The sequence below is a fragment of the Schistocerca nitens genome, chromosome 4, assembly GCF_023898315.1.
Source record: "Schistocerca nitens isolate TAMUIC-IGC-003100 chromosome 4, iqSchNite1.1, whole genome shotgun sequence".
Lineage (NCBI taxonomy): Eukaryota > Metazoa > Arthropoda > Insecta > Orthoptera > Acrididae > Schistocerca > Schistocerca nitens.
In genome coordinates, this window is record NC_064617.1 from 911734654 (window position 1) to 911746666 (window position 12013).

Genomic DNA, 12013 nt, shown 5'->3' on the forward strand with positions numbered 1-12013 from the left:
CGTTATGAAGGATATCCTGTTACCACAAGGGTCACATAGGTAGCAGAATGAGCACAGGAACAAACAGTGGAAAATCTGGGATGGAATACAACAAATGAAAAAAGAGAATACGAAGTGTGATTGGAAAGTTTTAAGAATGGGCTTGTGACAGTAAAATGGTGGTACTTACTTGCTATTGTGATGAATATCCTTCAAAATAGTTACCTTCTGACTGAACACACAGACTCCAATGGTGTTTCCACTGTTGGAAACATTCCTCGGAATTTTTTTCCTGACGTGTGTGGGACGCTCTCCGTATTTGCCTGGATGTCTTCAATTGAGTCAAATCGCTTCCCTTTCAGTGAAAATTTCAGTTTAGGAAACAGGTAGAAGTCCACAGGGGCCAAATCAGGGGAATATGGCAGTTGTGGAAGCACAGGAATTTTTAATTTGGTCAAAAATTCAACGATGGAGAAGGCACGATGAGTCAGAGCATTGTCAAGGTGTAGCACCCAACTCCTGTCTTTTCCCCCTGCAGGTCCGGGGTAAGAATAGGCCCGAGGTATTCCTGCCTGTCGTAAGAGGTGACTAAAATGAGTTTCAACTGTTTCGGCCTTCCATGTGAATGTCCCCCTTGGGGTTTGACCTCCATTTTTCAAAATTCTACAGAAGTACGAGCCTTTTGGGGAAGGACGCCTTACGTGGTGTATCACTGGTCCTCAGTGCACTAAGACCTTGGCACTCAGCATTGTAACGGCGTTGTAACCACACCCACTATTCCTCAAATTGGGCCTCAACGCCTGATGGGTTGCACAAGTTATGCCCATAGTGCGTCCCCATCTGCACCTACGATCATGATGGACTTTCCATGGCACCCGAAATCCAGCATGGTAGCCAGCCCGTTGTGGTGGGGTCATCATGTACCCTCTAGGTTGTAGCCCCCTGACAACACAGAGATCGTACTGCCGATACCTGAGCTGCACCCTCCCCATGTCGGCCAAGGAGTAGATGCCCGTCTCCTTGGGGCATCAGGACTCCCGGCAACGGTCATCCTGCCAGGTGGCCCTTGCTGAGGCTGGGTGGCGCCCGTGGGGAGAGCCCCTGGTCGGAGTGGGTGGTATCGGGGCGGACGTTTCGCAGATGAAACGTCAACATGTATCAGGTCGCTCTGCGGCAGAGTCTTTTAAAAAGAAAGGTACTGTCTCTGGTTCTCCTGCCCTTTCCCCCTTGGCCACTCCCTGGGAGGAAGGACAGGCCCGCCGGCTTGGGGCGAAGTACTTCCCCCGCTATTTGGTCTGTTCTCGGACCGATGGGGGAACGTTCGCCACCTCCAAGCCCATGTTCTTTGTTCAGCACATAGAGGACATCTTCGGGGAAATCGAGGCTCTCAGTAAAATGCGTTCGGGGTCCGTTCTTATAAAGACCACCTCCGCCACACAGTCGGCGGCGCTCCAGGCGTGCGACTAACTAGGGGACATCCCAGTGTCCATTGTCCTGCATCTGGCACTGAGTAGGACGCAGGGGGTTATTTTTCATCGGGACCTCCTGCTGCAATCTGATGAGGAGCTCAGGGCCAACCTGGAGCGCCGAGGCGTGCATTTCATCCGGCGAGTCCAGCGCGGCCCCAAAGACCGTCGCATCGACACCGGGGCCTTTATCCTCACCTTCGAGGGGGACGTTCTCCCGGAGAAGGTAAAGGTGATGTGCTACCGGTGCGACCTTACATCCCGCCTCCTATGCGCTGCTTTCGGTGTTTGCGCTTTGGGCACATGTCGTCACGGTGTGAGGCTGAGCCCCTTTGTGGCGATTGTGGACGTCCTCTTCGTGAGGAACATACATGCACCCCACCACCTCGGTGCGTTAATTGTCCTGGCATCCACTCGCCTAGATCTTTGGACTGCCCCGCGTATCAGAAGGAGAAGAGGATTCAAGAACTCAAAACTTTGGATCGTCTCTCTTATTCTGAGGCCAGGAAGAAGTATGACCGCCTCCATCCCGTGACGTTGACAACTCCATTTGCCTCAGTCGTGTCCACTCCTTCCACAGTATCCTCACACCTGTCCTGTCCCCCCCTCCACCTCTTCCCCCCATCCGGGGTCTATGCCTCCGCCTTCCAAATCCCCCTCCCCCGTGGCCCCCGCCCCCTCTGCCCCAGGGGCCGCCACCACCCCCCCCCCGCCCCACCCCCACCCCCACCCCTCCGCCGCCTGAGAAGCGATCCTCTTCTCAGGCGTCCATTGGGGAAACGTTCCAGACCCCGGCTTCCGAGGTCCGGCGTTCCAGAACGGACCCCGCGCGTGAGGACCTTCTTCGGGTCCAGCCCACCATCCCTGTGCCTCCTCGGACTTCCAAGAAGTAGTCTCTATCCCCCTCTCCACCCCGGCGAGTTTCATCTGACGCTCCATCTGTGAGTCGCTGCTTGCGGCCATCCTCAGTTTCGCCGGGACGCTCTGCTGCCAGGCGCTCAGCTGGCCTCTCGTCGCCAAATGATGCTGCCTCTCCTACGCAACCCGGGACAGCGGCCGCAGCTGGCGATGACTCGATGGAACAGGATCCGCCTCCCGCCAGTTGTAGCGTTGTTCCCTCGAAACCTGGCCCTCCGCGGCCATCGAGGTGACCAGCTCTTCCCCCATCTCGTTCCCCCCTTTTTTCTGACTAGCGATGGCCTTGTTACATTGGAACATAAGAGGTATTCAATCTAATCGGGAGGAATTACAACTGCTCCTCCGCCTGCACTGTCCGCTCGTCTTTGGTCTCCAGGAAACCAAGTTGCGCCCAACTGACCGTATTGCCTTTACCCACTATACCTCGGAGCGGTATGACCTCACCCCTGTGGACGGTATTCCAGCTCATGGTGGGGTCATGTTGCTCATTCGGGACGATGTCTATTACCATCCCATCCCCATTGACCACCCCACTCCAAGCAATAGCTGTCCGTATTACTCTTTCTGCCTTTACTTTTTCAGTTTGTACCGTCTACACTCCATCGTCATCCGCAGTTAGTCGGGCTGACATGATGCACCTGATTGTTCAGCTTCCTCTGCCGTTTTTATTGTTTGGCGACTTCAATGCCCATCATCCCCTTTGGGGCTCTCCTGCATCCTGTCAAAGAGGCTCCCTCTTGGCGGATGTCTTCAACCATCTCAATCTTGTCTGCCTCAATACTGGCGTCCCGACTTTCCTCTCAGACTCTACTCATACCTACTCCCACTTGGACCTTTCGATCTGTTCTACCACTCTCGCCCGTCAGTTCGAGTGGTACGTCCTTTCTGACACCTATTCGAGCGACCACTTCCCCTGTGTCGTTCGTCTCCTGCACCACACCCCATCCCCACGTCCTTCGAGCTGGAACATACCGAAAGCTGACTGGGGACTTTACTCCTCCCTGGCGACCTTTCCGGACCACGATTTTCTCAGTTGTGACAGTCAGGTCGAATACCTCACGGCTGTTATCATCAATGCTGCCGAACGTTCCATTCCTCATACTACCTCTTCTTCACATCGCGTTTCCGTCCCCTGGTGGAATGAGGCTTGTAGAGACGCTATCCGTGCTCGACGACGTGCTTTACGCACCTTTCGCCGCCATCCTACGTTGGCGAATTGTATTGGATACAAACGACTCCAAGCGCAATGCCGTAGAGTCATCAAAGACAGCAAGAAAGCTTGTTGAGCCTCTTTCACCAGCTCCTTTAACAGTTTTACTCCCTCTTCTGTCATTTGGGGTGGCCTGCGCCGGCTGTCGGGCATTAAGGCCCACTCCTCGGTACCTGGCCTGACCTCAGGTAATGAGGTCCTTGTTGATCCTGTGGCTGTCTCCAACGCCTTCCGCCGCTTTTTCACGGAGGTTTCAAGCTCCGCCCATTACCACCCTGCCTTCCTTCCCAGGAAAGAGGCTCGGCGACCTTCCTTCCACTCGCTGAATCTGGAAACTTACAATGCCCCCTTTACTATGCGGGAACTCGAACGTGCGCGTGCACTGTCCCGGTCCTCTGCTCCGGGGCCAGTTGCCATTCACGTTCAGATGCTGGCACACCTTTCTCCGGCGGGCAAAAGCTTCCTTCTTTGTACCTACAATCGCGTCTGGACCGAAGGTCAGGTCCCCATGCATTGGCGTGACGCCGTCGTTGTTCCTATACCCAAACCTGGGAAGGATAGACACCTTCCTTCTAGTTACCGCCCCATTTTTCTTACAAGCTGTGTCTGTAAGGTGATGGAGTGCATGGTTAACGCTCGGTTAGTCTGGATTCTTGAATCTCGACAGCTACTTACCAATGTTCAATGCGGCTTTCGTCGCCGCTGCTCCGCTGTTGACCACCTTGTGACCTTGTCGACATTCATCATGAACAACTTTTTGCGAAAGCGCCCAACGGTAGCCGTGTTCTTCAATTTGGAGAAGGCTTATGATACCTGTTGGAGAGGAGGTATCCTCCGCACTATGCACAGGTGGGGTCTACGCGGTCGCCTGCCCCTTTTTATTGATTCCTTTTTAACAGATCGAAAGTTTAGGGTACGTGTGGGTTCCGTATTGTCCAACATCTTCCTCCAGGAGAACGGAGTGCCTCAGGGCTCCGTCTTGAGCGTAGCCCTTTTTGCCATCGCGATCAATCCAATTATGGATTGCATTCCACCTAATGTCTCAGGCTCTCTCTTTGTCGATGACTTCGCGATCTACTGCAGTGCCCAGAGAACATGCCTCCTGGAGCGCTGCCTTCAGCGTTGTCTAGACAGCCTCTACTCATGGAGCGTGGCAAATGGCTTCCGGTTCTCTGAAGAGAAGATGGTTTGTATCAACTTTCGGCGATATAAAGCGTTCCTTCCGCCATCCTTACATCTCGGTCCCGTTGTTCTCCCATTCGTGGAAACAACTAAGTTCCTAGGGCTCACATTGGACAGGAAACTTTGTTGGTCTCCGCATGTCTCTTATTTGGAGGCCCGTTGTACACGTTCCCTTAATGTCCTCAGAGTTCTTAGTGGTTCATCTTGGGGAGCGGATCGCACTGTCCTGCTTCGCTTGTATCGGTCCATAGTCCGATCGAAGCTGGATTATGGGAGCTTCGTCTACTCGTCTGCTCGGCCATCCCTCTTACGCCGTCTCAACTCCATCCACCATCGGGGGTTACGTCTTGCGACCGGAGCCTTCTACACTAGTCCCATCGAGAGTCTTTATGCTGAAGCTGCCGAATTACCATTGACCTACGGGCGCGATGTACTGCTGTGTCGGTATGCCTGCCGGCTGTTGTCAATGCCCGACCACCCCTCTTATCAGTCCTTCTTCGCCGATTCTCTCGACCGTCAGTACGGGTTGTATGTGTCTGCCCTGCTGCCCCCTGGAGTCCGCTTCCGTCGCCTGCTTCGACAATTGGACTTTGCCCTCCCTACCACCTTCAGAGAGGGTAAGAGCCCGACACCACCTTGGCTCCAGGCTCCGGTTCATATTTATCTCGACCTCAGCTCGCTCCTGAAGGAGGGTACTCTGGCTGCAGTGTATTGCTCACGGTTTGTCGAACTTCGTGCGTGACTTGCCAGTCACACCTTTATTTACACCGATGGCTCCAAAACTGACGATGGTGTCGGCTGTGCCTTTGTCGTCGGGGCCGTCACCTTTAAATACCAGCTCCTCGACCAATGTTCCAGCTTTACGGCCGAGCTTTTTGCTCTCCATCAGGCCGTTCAGTATGCCCGCCGCCACCGCCATTCATCGTATGTACTCTGCTCTGATTCACTCAGTGCTCTTCAGAGCCTTGGAGCTCCCTATCCAGTCCATCCCTTGATGCAACAGATCCAGCAGTCCCTCCATTCTTTCGCTGATGATGGCTCTCCTGTCAGCTTTCTGTGGGTTCCCGGACATGTAGGAGTGCCTGGGAATGAAGCTGCTGATGCTGCAGCCAAGGCTGCAGTCCTCCTGCCTCGGCCAGCCTCCCATTGTGTCCCGTCATCTGACGTTAGTGGGGTTGTTTGTAAGAGGCTCGTGTCGTTGTGGTGGGATACTTGGTCATCCCTTCAAGGAAACGAGCTCCGGGCAGTAAAACCGTTCCCAACTGCTTGGACAACCTCCTCCCGACCATCTTGGCGAGAAGAGGTCCTTCTGACCAGGTTGCAGATTGGGCGTTGCCGGTTTAGCCACTGCTACCTGCTCTCCGGTGACCCAGCCCCGCAGTGCCCTTGTGGTCAAGCATTAACAGTGCGCCATGTTTTATTGTCGTGTCCCCGCTTTAGTCAATCTCGTGTTGTCCTGTCCCTGCCATCTACTTTACCGGATATTTTAGCTGATGACGCTCGAGCAGCTGATCGTGTTCTTCGTTTTATAACTTTGACTGGCTTGTCCAAAGACGTCTAACTCTTGTACTTATTTTATCTACATCTTTGTAAGGACTTTCTGGTGTCCCCCCCCCCCCCCTCCCCTTGAGTTTTACTAGATTCTATGTGCTCTAACAATTGTGACTGGGCGCTAATGACCTCAGTAGTTGAGCGCCCTTAAACCCCACAAAAAACAAAAAAAAAAAAAAACACCTCCTGTCTTTCCACAATGCAGGCCTTTTCTTACGCACCTTTTCACACAAACTCTGAAGGACACATTTATAGTATTCCTGGTTAATTGCCCGTCCTCCAGGGGTAAATTCATGATGCACAATACCAGTAGAATCAAGGGAAAAAAAATCACCAACATTGTCTTCACGTTCAACCGACTTTGCCGTGCTTTTTTTGGTCGTGGTGAACCTGGAGTCTTCCACTGTGAAGACTGCACTTTGGTTTCAGGATCATATCCATATACCCACAATTCATCACCTTTAATTACCCTATTTAACAAATTGGGTCATGTTTAGTCTGATTAATCATTTCTTGGCACACTTCAAGTCGGTATTGTCTCTGGTCACTTGACAACACTATTGGAATGAATTTTGTGGACACTCAGCGCATGTTAAAGTTGACTGAACTGCATAGAATCTTAAATGAAGTTCATCAGCCATCTCCCTGATTGTAAGTCTATGATCAGAACGCACTAAGTAGCAAACTTTCGCAACATTTTCATTCGTTTTTGAGGTGGAAGGACGGCCGGACCGTGGTTCATCTCCAAATGATTCACGACCATTTTTAAATCTGTTGAACCAGACAAAAACATTTGACTGGCTCATACAATTGTCTCCAAAAGCTGTTTTTAATAGTTCATAAGTCTCCAAAGCTGATTTCCCAGTTTTAAAACAAAATTTCACACAAACTTGTTGCTCTGTTTTTACATCCATTATCATGCTGACAGATTCCGGCAACAAGCCCTAACAGATCTGCACTCAACCAGCTGCCACAATGAACTGAATAAAGGAAACAGTTTCCTGTCAGAGGGTGTTCAAGGACAAGGTAATGACCTACCCCCACCCTCCGTATACCTGCCCGCCAAACCAGTAAGCAGTAGCAGATCCATTCTTAAAACTTTCCAATCTCACCTCGTAGATTGCCACTTTTGACATAGATGTGGTATTGAGGAGCACACACACATTGAAAGAAGACTGCTGAATTAACAGCTAATAACCAGGGATAATATCAAGCAATCTTGTTCCAGTGTGCTTGTCTTATCACTCAACACGTCCTCTATGTGGCGAGTAACAGTGTATCCTATTTCATAACGTAGAATGAACACACGAGATCTTTGTACCTGTGTTGTACCAAGGTATCAGCTATTGCAGAAAATACTATAGAAGATCTACAAATAACTATCCAAGGTAATTTCATGATTGTCAGATGGATGAATCTGAACTAGTTGTTGTTGAAGAACATCTTATTAACACCATGAGTTCCATGTCAAATATTTAATTGTGAAACTGGTATTTGGACATACAACCCATTGTCAGTAACTTCTGGTACAGAGGACAAACATAGTCATATCATATCTACAACATAATAACGTCTGTATCAGATGCTACTCTGTGCCTAAATACTGGTCGGGCAATTAAATGATTTTATCTGCAGCTCATGATGTTAACAAGATAGTCTTTTCATAGAGGCAATAATGTTGCATAATTAATGAAATTATTCATGTTTATTCCCTGAAATGTTGTTTCTCATTACGATTTAAACAGTATGTGTAGCAGCATTTATTCTCGCTGTGACATTGTTGGAACTATACAAATTATCTTGACATTTTTAACAAAATAATGATTATTCAGAACCTGCTTAGTGAAATTTTAGTGTACACGACTTATCTTAGAAGAAAGATTAAGAAAAGGCAAACCTACGTTTCTAGCATTTGTAGACTTAGAGAAAGCTTTTGACAATGTTAACTGGAATACTCTTTCAAATTCTGAAGGTGGTGGGGGTAAAATACAGGGAGCAAAAGGCTATTTACAATTTGTACAGAAACCAGATGGCAGTTATAACAGTCGAGGGTCATGAAAGGGAAGCAGTGGTTGCGAAGGGAGTGAGACAGGGTTGTAGCCTATCCCCGATGTTATTCAATCTGTATATTGAGCAAGCAGTAAAGGAAGCAAAAGAAAAATTCGGAGTAGGTATTAAAATTCATGGAGAAGAAGTAAAAACTTTGAGGTTCGCCGATGACGTAATTCTGTCAGAGACAGCAAAGGACTTGGAAGAGCAGTTGAACGGAATGGACAGTGTCTTGAAAGGAGGATATAAGATGAACATCAACAAAAGCAAAACGAGGATAATGGAATGTAGTCAAATTAAATCGGGTGATGCTGAGGGTATTAGATTAGGAAATGAGACACTTAAAGTAGTAAAGGAGTTTTGCTATTTAGGGAGTAAAATAACTAATGATGGTCGAAGTAGAGAGGATATAAAATGTGGACTGGCAATGGCAAGGAAAGCGTTTCTGAAGAAGAGAAATTTGTTAACATCGAGTATAGACTTAAGTGTCAGGAAGTCGTTTCTGAAAGTATTTGTATGGAGTGTAGCCATGTATGGAAGTGAAACATGGACGATAACCAGTTTGGACAAGAAGAGAATAGAAGCTTTTGAAATGTGGTGCTACAGAAGAATGCTGAAGATAAGGTGGGTAGATTACGTAACTAATGAGGAGGTATTGAATAGGATTGGGGAGAAGAGAAGTTTGTGGCACAACTTGACTAGAAGAAGGAATCGGTTGGTAGGACATGTTTTGAGGCATCAAGGGATCACAAATTTAGCATTGGAGGGCAGCGTGGAGGGTAAAAATCATAGAGGGAGACCAAGAGATGAATACACTAAGCAGATTCAGAAGGATGTAGGTTGCAGTAGGTTCTGGGAGATGAAGAAGCTTGCACAGGATAGAGTAGCATGGAGAGCTGCATCAAACCAGTCTCAGGACTGAAGACCACAACAACAACAATGTGCTTCTGGAGAATAAAAGAGAGAACTTATATTGTTACAACCTCCCCTCCCTTTTCACTCAAAAACACACTGTATGATCCAATAGGTCTTAAAAGTAACTGGACCAGAACAGATAGTGCGAAGAAGGTGCACGGAACCTATTTCAAACAAATGATATTAACAGGTGTTGTGGGAAGGTTATCTTTAAGGTATTTTGTAGAATTCTGTATTTGTTTGTTTAGAAATTAATATGCATATTTAACATAGTAGTTGTCAATCAGTATGCCATGATACTATCTTCACTCTCCAGTATCAATTGTTCCTGCATTGATAACCTCTCTGTGTTCTAGGGTTTTGTGCTGCCACTGCTGTTAGCCCTTTTGCAGTGAATACTGTTACTCTTCGTGGACTTTTTAGATCTGATTGTGGATTGCATTTATACTCTTTGTGTGACAAGTTGTTTTATTCTGTCTTTTGGACTTATGCTGCACTGTTTTGATTGTGTTTAAATTATGTCAGTTATTTCCACTGCAAGAAGAAAACTTTAATATTAAAATAAATGTTTGGTTCCCTTTGAAATTAAGGATTTAATTTTATATAATGCCCAAATTTGCAGGTTAGTTTTAATCTTATTAAACAACAGAAATCTGTAATGAGTTGCAGATTTCATAGTGATATCAATATTAATGTTATAGAAAAGTCAGTCCTCCATTTAAAAGCCAAAAGAAGAAAGTAAAGATAGAAACATCGAACAAGAAAATAGAAATAAATGTGTATTCAACAAATGATATTTGTGACAGTTTGTCAGAAGTAAGTAATAAAAGTATGTTTTCTTCTCACTTGAAGAATTTCCACCTCTTATGTCGGTTTCTCCTAGCTATAATATTGTTTTGTGCTTTCATTTATATGCTGAGTATGCAGTAACCTATCTTAGTGCAGTTTCATGTTCTTACTGCACTTTCCTAAATGCCTCAATTCTGCTTTACTAGCAAATTAACTCCTATCTTTGTTGTATTGCCTCAGCTTGTATTACATTCTTCCTTAGTCATAGAAAAAAAAGTTTCATATTGAGTTACTTTGTGCATTTTCAAGTCTTACATTCTGTTCTTTCTTCTCTTCACAATAGATTTACCTTATCTGCCATATTCATATGAAGTTTCTTGATATTTACAGTTGGGTACACTGTCTGAGATATCTATGTATCAAATTTACATGGACTTTTTCATTTACCAGGAACAATAGGAATTATGTATCAGTAGAATGAGTAATCATATCAACAACAAAAAACATAAACTGTTCTTAGGCTTTTAAGAAAGTGAGATGTAGAGAATTTCGTATGTATTAAATGTTTATTTTTTATTGTTGGAATTAGTTGTTCAGATTCATAATTTCAGAATATTTCGTTTGTATTGTCATATATCGTGGTTTGATATATAACAGACTGAATCACTGACGTCCTTAAAAGACAATTTATTATTTTCTAATGTTTTTACACCAATTTAATAGAATTGATAAGTTTTATGTATTTTTTTGATCACTTTTTCTTTTGTGTTGTGTGAGAGTTGCTGTATTATTTAGTTGTTGATCTGTAAGAAGTGCAGTCTAATCCATGACATATTTTTGCTAAACTCTCCAGAACAAGTAAAATTGTCTCCACTTTCCACTGAAAGCTGTAATAACTCAAGGATACTCAGGAATGTAAGTCGTATGAGAACAAGTTTTAGATTCAGTTACCTTGCATTGTGTATCACAATACAATACTGGGATCATTTTTTAAGATTGTGAAATGCAATTGTGTAGCATAAAGTTAGTGAAAAATATGTAACTGAAACAAGACTTCTTTCTATGTTGTGACTGTTAATATTTTAGTGGAACTAAGTATTTTCTCTTTAGTTTGATAGCAGCAGTTAAGTGCAAAGTTTTAAGTAATAAAATAAAAATGCAGTGAACATTTGTAAGAAGTACTTTAAAATAAGAAATTCAAGAATGGCAGATGTATATGTTCAAATGAGTGAATAAGTATAATAAATTTAAAGGCTCCTATCTCACTGCTTATGTATATATTTTTTATGAAGATTTAATGATGATGCAATTTTTATTTTGATTTACTCTTTGTAATCTTTTATTCAGTGGTTCATTACACTTACAAAAAGTTACTCCCTTACTCTGTTACATGTGCCAACTGCAGAACTGGCAGTGTTGACATTAATAGAGTATCAGTGGGGCAACTCTGCCTGACATAACTGCCTTTCTCATGAAATATTACTAAAAGATACTAATATGACACTGTTTCATATCACAACACTTTAAAACTCACAAAAAAGACAAAACATAATCAGGTTGAAAGTAGATTTCAATGGAAGTCATTCTCTACCGATGTCTCAAACTTTTTCATGCCTCTATAGATGATAAGCAAGTGCCACACATCAGTTATACAGCACACTGACAAAACAAAATCTTAAGTCTTACCCAACAGGTAAGAGGCTATCATGAAGGTCTGACCTTCTATTCCTTCTGAATTATCTATAAACAAGATTGTAGGTTTGGAGCAACATACAGTGAATTTCATTTGGGTACATTCATTCACCTGACATAAAAAGCAAAAGTCTGTATTCAATGAAACATCAGCTACCAAAAGGCAAATGTGGGCCAGGGAATGGATATTGTAGCAAATATTGTTCAAGCTACCGGTAATTTTGAAGGCCAAAATGCAAATCGCCACAATTTTGAAATTTGA

The 12013-nt window shown here is 45.4% G+C and overlaps 1 protein-coding gene across 1 annotated transcript in view; it reads left to right on the forward strand.

Moving 5' to 3' along the window:
• LOC126253487 (lipase maturation factor 2-like) overlaps window positions 1-11319 on the forward strand; it is a 91132-nt gene extending 79813 nt beyond the window's left edge. Inside the window, exon 12 of the mRNA XM_049954859.1 lies at window positions 9627-11319. The gene's annotated coding sequence lies outside the window, so the exon portion shown is untranslated. The remainder of the gene's footprint in view (window positions 1-9626) is intronic.
• Window positions 11320-12013: the final 694 nt, after the last annotated feature.